Source organism: Arachis hypogaea, chromosome 19, assembly GCF_003086295.3.
Source record: "Arachis hypogaea cultivar Tifrunner chromosome 19, arahy.Tifrunner.gnm2.J5K5, whole genome shotgun sequence".
Lineage (NCBI taxonomy): Eukaryota > Viridiplantae > Streptophyta > Magnoliopsida > Fabales > Fabaceae > Arachis > Arachis hypogaea.
This window is the reverse complement of record NC_092054.1, coordinates 140,550,304-140,557,282: the sequence shown is the minus strand read 5'-3', so window position 1 is coordinate 140,557,282 and position 6,979 is coordinate 140,550,304. Positions and strand designations below refer to the sequence as shown.

General features: G+C 35.9%; 1 non-coding gene across 1 annotated transcript; it reads right to left on the bottom strand.

Moving 5' to 3' along the window:
- Positions 1–4,850: 4,850 nt before the first annotated feature.
- LOC112781023 (small nucleolar RNA R71) lies at positions 4,851–4,958 on the bottom strand. The gene has a single exon (XR_003191823.1). It is a non-coding gene; the product is annotated as a small nucleolar RNA R71 (small nucleolar RNA).
- Between the last annotated feature and the right edge of the window lie 2,021 nt (positions 4,959–6,979).

Here is a 6,979-nt window from a genome sequence, read left to right as displayed (position 1 = left end):
TACGCCTTGTGAAGGATCACCAATGATGAATTCATGAGGGTAATCCTTCAAGAATTTCCATTTACGTGACTTTTGAGGAATGGTCTTGCTTTGATTGGATTCAGTTTGTAGTTCTGTTCTGGATTCTCTAGTTAGTTCAGGAGACAAAATAGAAATGTCTCCTTCATTCTGATGAGATATTTCTGGACAGACAGATTCAACAACTGTGACAGTTTTGAGATTTTCATGATTTGCTTGATGGTTCATATCAGCTTCACTTCCTGCATCATCTTCTAAAGAAGCACTGGGAATTGAGTTAGTATCATAAAAATACACATGTATGGATTCCTCAATAGTTCTATGTTCCTTGAGGTAAACTCTAAATGCTTTGCTAGTGGTGGAGTATCCAACAAATATTCCTTCATAAGATTTTGGATCAAATTTTCTAAGATTTTCTTTATTGTTAAGAACAAAACATTTACATCCAAAAATATGAAAATACTTAAGATTGGGTGGGGTTCCCTTCCAAAGCTCATAAGGAGTTTTCTTTAAACATTTTCTATAGCAAGTTGTGTTTATAGCTTCAGCCCATAAAAACTTTGGACCATCATTTTCACAAAGTATTGCCCTAGTCATTTCTTGAAGGCTTCTATTCCTTCTTTCAACTACTCCATTTTTTTGAGGAGTTCTAGGACAAGAAAAGTTATGGGCAATTGATGAGCGAATAATTTATACCCTTTTGGCATTATTTTTACATAGTTTTTAGTATGATTTAATTACTTTTTATTATATTTTTATTAGTTTTTATTCAAAAATCACATTTCTGGACTTTACTATGAGTTTGTGTATTTTTCTGTGATTTCAGATATTTTCTGGCTGAAATTGAGGGACATGAGCAAAAATCTGATTCAGAGGCTGAAAAAGGACTGCAAATGCTGTTGGATTCTGACCCTCCTGCACTCGAAGTGGATTTTCTAGGGCTACAGAATCCCAATTGGCGGGTTCTCAATTGCGTTGGAAATTAGATATCCTGCGCTTTCCAGTAATATATAATAGTCCATACTTTGTCTGAGATTTCATGGCCCAAACTGGCGTCCAAAGCCAACCTAAAACTTCCTGGCGTAAAACGCCCAAACTGGCACCAGAATTGGAGTTAAACGCCCAAACTGGCACCCAAGCTGGCGTTTAACTCCAAGAACAGCTATGCACGAAAAAGCTTCAATGCTCAGCCCAAGCACACACCAAGTGGGCCCCGAAATTGGATTTCTACACTATCTGCACTTAGTTACCCATTTTCTGTAACCCTAGGTTACTAGTTTAGTATAAAAAATACTTTGAGATTTATTTTACATCTTTTGAAAATCTTTTGATCACTTTTGATCTTTTGACCATTGTTCACGTTTTGAGAGGCTAGCCATTCGGCCATGCCTAGACCTTTTTCACTTATGTATTTTCTACTGTGGAGTTTCTACACCCCATAGATTAAGGTGTGGAGCTCTGCTGTTCTTCATGAATTAATGCAATTACTACTGTTTTCTATTCAATTCACGCCTACTTCTTCTCCAAGATATACTCTCGTACTTAATTCAGTTAAGTCAGAATGAAGGGGTGACCCGTGACAATCACCCACTATCTTCATTACTCGCTTAGCCAAGATCCGCGTGCCTGACAACCACAAGCGGTCTACATGATGTTCAACATAGTCATCAGACGACAGCCGGAGTATATTCTCTTGGGTATCTAATACAAAGACCGAGTCTGTGAGATTAGTATCTTCATGGTATAGGCTAGAACAATTGGCAGCATTCCTGGGATCCGAAAAGTCTAAACCTTGTCTGTGGTATTCCGAGTAGGATCTGGGAAGGGATGATTGTGAGAAGATTCAAACCTGCAAATGTTGGGCGTAGTGACAGTGTGCAAAAGGATCAATGGATCCTATTCTGACGCTAGCGGGAACCGACAGATGATTAGCCATGCGGTAGCTGTACCTGGTATTTTTCATCTGAGACGAGAAATCCGACAGTTGATTAGCCGTGCAGAAACTGTAGAGGACCATTTTCACTGAGAGGATCTTACAGCTTGCCATGGAAGGAAGTAACGCACAATTGGAAGAAGACAATAGGAAAGCAGAGGTTTAGAAGCGACAAAGCATCTTTTAACGCACAATTGGAAGAAGACAATAGGAAAGCAGAGGTTCAGAAGCGACAAAGCATCTCCAAACGCTTATCTGAAATTCCCACCAATGAATTACATAAGTAATTTTATTTTATTTTATGTTTTATTTATCTTTTAATTATTAAAACCTCATAACCATTTGAATCTGCCTGACTGAGATTTACAAGGATGACCATAGCTTGCTTCAAGCCGACAATCTCCGTGGGTTCGACCCTTACTCACGTAAGGTTTATTACTTGGATGACCCAATGCACTTGCTGGTTAGTTGTGCGGAGATGTGAAAAGTGTGAATCACGATTTCCCACACCAAGTTTTTGGCGCCGTTGCCGGGGATTGTTCGAGTTTGGACAACTGACAGTTCATCTTGTTGCTTAGATTGGGTATTTTTATTTTATGTTTAAGGCTTTTTATTTTAATTTTCAAAAAATTCAAAAAAAATGTTTTCTTCATAATTTTTAAGAATGAATTCTAGGGTTTCATAAGATATGTTGAAGCCTGGCTGGCTGTTAAGCCATGTCTAATCTTTTGGACCGAGGTTTCTACTTATCTTTGCAGGAGCCTTTTTGTTCCCATCAATTTGGCTATTGTATGTAATGCTCTGCTAAAGCTTGGCTGGCCATTTGGCCATGTCTAATTCTTTTGGACCGAAGCTTTAGACTAACATTGCATGATTCTTGGAATTCTTATTAAAAATTTTGTATCTCTTTATTTCTTTTTCCAAAAAAAATTTCGAAAGATATACAAAAAAAAATTAATAAAATCATAAAATCCAAAAATATTTTGTGTTTCTTGTTTGAGTCTTGTGTCAAATTTTAAGTTTGGTGTCAATTGAATGTTTTAATTTTTCTTTAATTTTCGAAAATATATGCATTATGTTCTTCATGATCTTCAAGTTGCTCTTGATGATTTTCTTTGTTTGATCTTTACATTTTCTTGTTCTGTGTCTTTTCTTGTTTTTCATATGCATTTTTGAATTATTAGTGTCTAAAGTTTAAAAATTTTTTAAGTTTAGTGTCTTGCATGTGTTGGTTATCTTAAAAATCTTCAAAAATATGTTCTTGATGTTCATCATGATCTTCAAAGTGTTCTTGGTGTTCATCTTGACATTCAAAGTGTTCTTGCATGCATTGTTTGTTTGATCTTAAATTTTTATGTCTTGTGTCATTTTGTAGTTTTTCTCTTCCTTCATTAATTCAAAAAAAAAATCAAAAATAATATCTTTCTCTTATTTTACTCATAAATTTCGAAATTTTGGGTTGATTTAGGACAAAATTTTAAAATTTAGTTGTTTCTTGTTAGTCAAGTCAAAATTTCAAATTAAAAATTCTAACTTTTCAAATCTCTTTCAAAAATCAAATCTTTTCATTTTTCTTTCATGTTTTCGAAAAATCCCAAAATTCATTTTCAAAATCTTTTTCTTATTTTTTCATGATTTTCGAAATTATTGCTAACATTTAATATTTTGATTCAAAAATTTCAAGTTGTTACTTGCCTATTAAGAAATGATCAATCTTTAAATTCTAGAATCATATCTTTTAGTTTCTTGTTAGTCAAGTAATCAACTTTAATTTCAAAAATCAAATCTTTTTAATTTCCTTTTCAAATCTTTTTCAAAATAAATTTCAATAATATCTTTTTCAAAATTTAATTTCAAAATCTTTTTCTAACTTCTTATCTTTTCAAAATTCATTTTCAAATCTTTTTAAATTAACTACTTGACTTTTTGTTTGATTTTAAAAAGTTTTCTATTTCAATCATATCATTTTTCAAAACCACCTAACTACCTTTCTCTCTCTCTAATTTTTGAAAACTGCTAACACTTTTTTCAAAATTCTTTTTAATTAACTAATTCTTTTAAATTTCTAATTTTATTTTATTTATCTTCTTAATTTTCGAATTCTAACTAATAATTAAATTAAAAACAATTTTTTTTAATATTCAAATGCTCCTTCTCTCTCTCATCTCTTTCTATTTATTTTATTTATTCACTAACACTTCTCCTCTTAAAATTCGAACCCTCTCCTTCTCTCTGTGTTCGAATTCTTCTTCTTCTCCCTTCTTCATTCTATTCTTCTATTTTTCTACTCACATAAAGGAATCTCTATACTGTGATATAGAGGATTCCTCTTCTTTTCTATTCTCTTCTTTTTTATATGAGCAAGAACAAGGATAAGAACATTCTTGTTGAAGCAGATCCAGAACCTAAAAAGACTCTGAAAAGGAAGCTAAGATAAACTAAAGCACAAAACTCTGGAGAGGACCTTACAGAAATTTTTGAAAAAGAAGAAGTTATGGCAGCCGAAAATAACAACAATGGTGGAGATGCAAGGAAGGTGCTTGGTGACTTTACTGCACCAACTTCTGACTTCTATAGAAGAAGCATCTCAATTCCTGCAATTGGAACAAACAACTTTGAGCTTAATCCTCAATTAGTTTCTCTAATGCAGTAGAATTGCAAGTTTCATGGACTTCCATTGGAAGATCCTCATCAGTTCTTAGCTGAATTCTTGCAAATCTATGACACTGTTAAAACCAATGGGGTTAATTCTGAAGTCTACAGACTTATGCTTTTCCCCTTTGATGTAAGAGACAGAGCTAGGACATGGTTGGACTCACAACCTAAAGAAAGCCTGAACTCTTGGGAAAAGTTGGTCAATGCTTTCTTGGCCAAATTCTTTCCACCTCAAAAGTTGAGCAAGCTTAGAGTGGAAGTCCAAACCTTCAAACAGAAGGAAGGTGAATCCCTCTATGAAGCTTGGAAAAGATACAAGCAATTGATCAGAAGGTATCCTTCTCACATGCTTTCAGAATGGAGCATCTTATGTATATTCTATGATGGTTTGTCTGAATTGTCCAAGATGTCATTGGATCTGAAGGATCTCTTCATCTAAAGAAGACGCCTGCAGAATCCCAGAAACTCATTGAAATGGTTGCAAATAACTAGTTTATGTACACTTCTGAAAGAAATCCTATGAATAATGGGATGACTCAGAAGAAATGAGTTCTTGAGATTGATACTCTAAATGCAATATTGGCTCAGAATAAAAGATTGACTTAGCAAGTCAATATGATTTCTCAGACTCTGACTGGAATGCAAGCTGCATCCAGCAGTGCTAAAGAAGCCTCCTCTGAAGGAGAAGCTTATGACCCTGAGAATCCTGCAATGGAAGAGGTAAATTACATAGGAGAATCCTATGAAAACACCTATAATCCTTCATGGAGGAATCATCCTAATTTCTCATGGAAGGATCAGCAGAAGCCTAATCAAGACTTCAATAATAATGGTGGGAGAAATAGGTTTGGCAATAGCAAGCCTTTTCCATCATCTTCTGAGCAATAGACAGAGAATTCTAAGCAGAGCCTCTCTGACTTAGCAACCATAGTCTCTGATCTATCTAAGACCACTCTCAGTTTCATGACTGAAACAAGGTCCTCCATTAGAAATTTGGAGGCACAAGTGGGTCAACTGAGTAAGAGAGTTACTGAAACTCCTCCTAGTACTCTCCCAAGCAATACAAAAGAAAATCCAAAGAGAGAGTGCAAGGCCATCAATATAACCAACATGGCCAAACCTAGGGAGGAAGAAAAGGCAGTGATCTCCAATGAGGAAGACCTCAATGGACATCCACTGGCTACTAAAGAGTTCCCCAATGAGGAACCAAAGGAATCTGAGACTCATATAGAGACCATAGAGATTCCACTGAACTTACTGTTGCTATTCATGAGCTCTGATGAGTATTCTTCCTCTGAAGAAGATGAAGATATTATTGAAGAGCAAGTTGCTCAATATTTAAGAGCAATCATGAAGCTGAATGCCAAGTTATTTGGTAATGAGACTTAGGAGGATGAACCTCCATTGCTCATCAATGAACTGAATACCTTGGTTCAACAGAAATTACCTCAGAAGAAATTAGATCCTGGAAAGTTCTTAATAACTTGCATCATAGGCACCTTGACCTTTAATAAGGCTCTGTGTGACCTTGGTTCAAGTATAAACCTCATGCCACTCTCTGTAATGGAGAAACTAGGGATCTTTGAGGTACAAGCTGCTAAATTCTCACTAGAATTGGCAGAAAAATCTAGGAAACAGGCTTATAGACTTGTAGAGGATGTCTTAGTGAAGGTTGAAGGCTTTTACATCCCTGCTGATTTTATAATCCTAGACACTGAGAAGGATGAGGATGAATCCATTATCCTTGGAAGACCCTTCCTAGCCACAGCAAGAGATGTGATTGATGTGGACAGAGGAGAGTTGGTCCTTCAATTGAATGAGGACTACCTTGTGTTTAAAGCTCAAGGATCTTCTTCTGTAACTGGTGCACAAAATTACAATCACACTTCTGCAATTCCGTACAACTAACCAGCAAGTGCACTGGGTCGTCCAAGTAATACCTTACGTGAGTAAGGGTCGATCCCACGGAGATTGTCGGCTTGAAGCAAGCTATGGTCATCCTTGTAAATTTCAGTCAGGTGGATTCAAATGGTTTTGAGGTATTGATAATTAAAATATAATTAAAACAGAAAATAAGATAGAAATACTTATGTAATTCATTGGTGGGATTTCAGATAAGCATATGGAGATGCTTTGTTGCTTCTGAACCTCTGCTTTCCTACTGCCTTCTTCCAACCATGCGTTACCTCCTTCCATGGCAAGCTGTATGATCCTCTCAGATGAAAACAAATCCATCTGCGCTGTCACCGTAGGGCTAATCATCTATCGGTTCCCACTAGCATCGGAATAGGACCATTGTCCTTTTGCGCACTATCACATGCGCCCCACATTCGCCGGTTTGAAGCTCGTCACAGTCATCCCTTCCCAGATCCT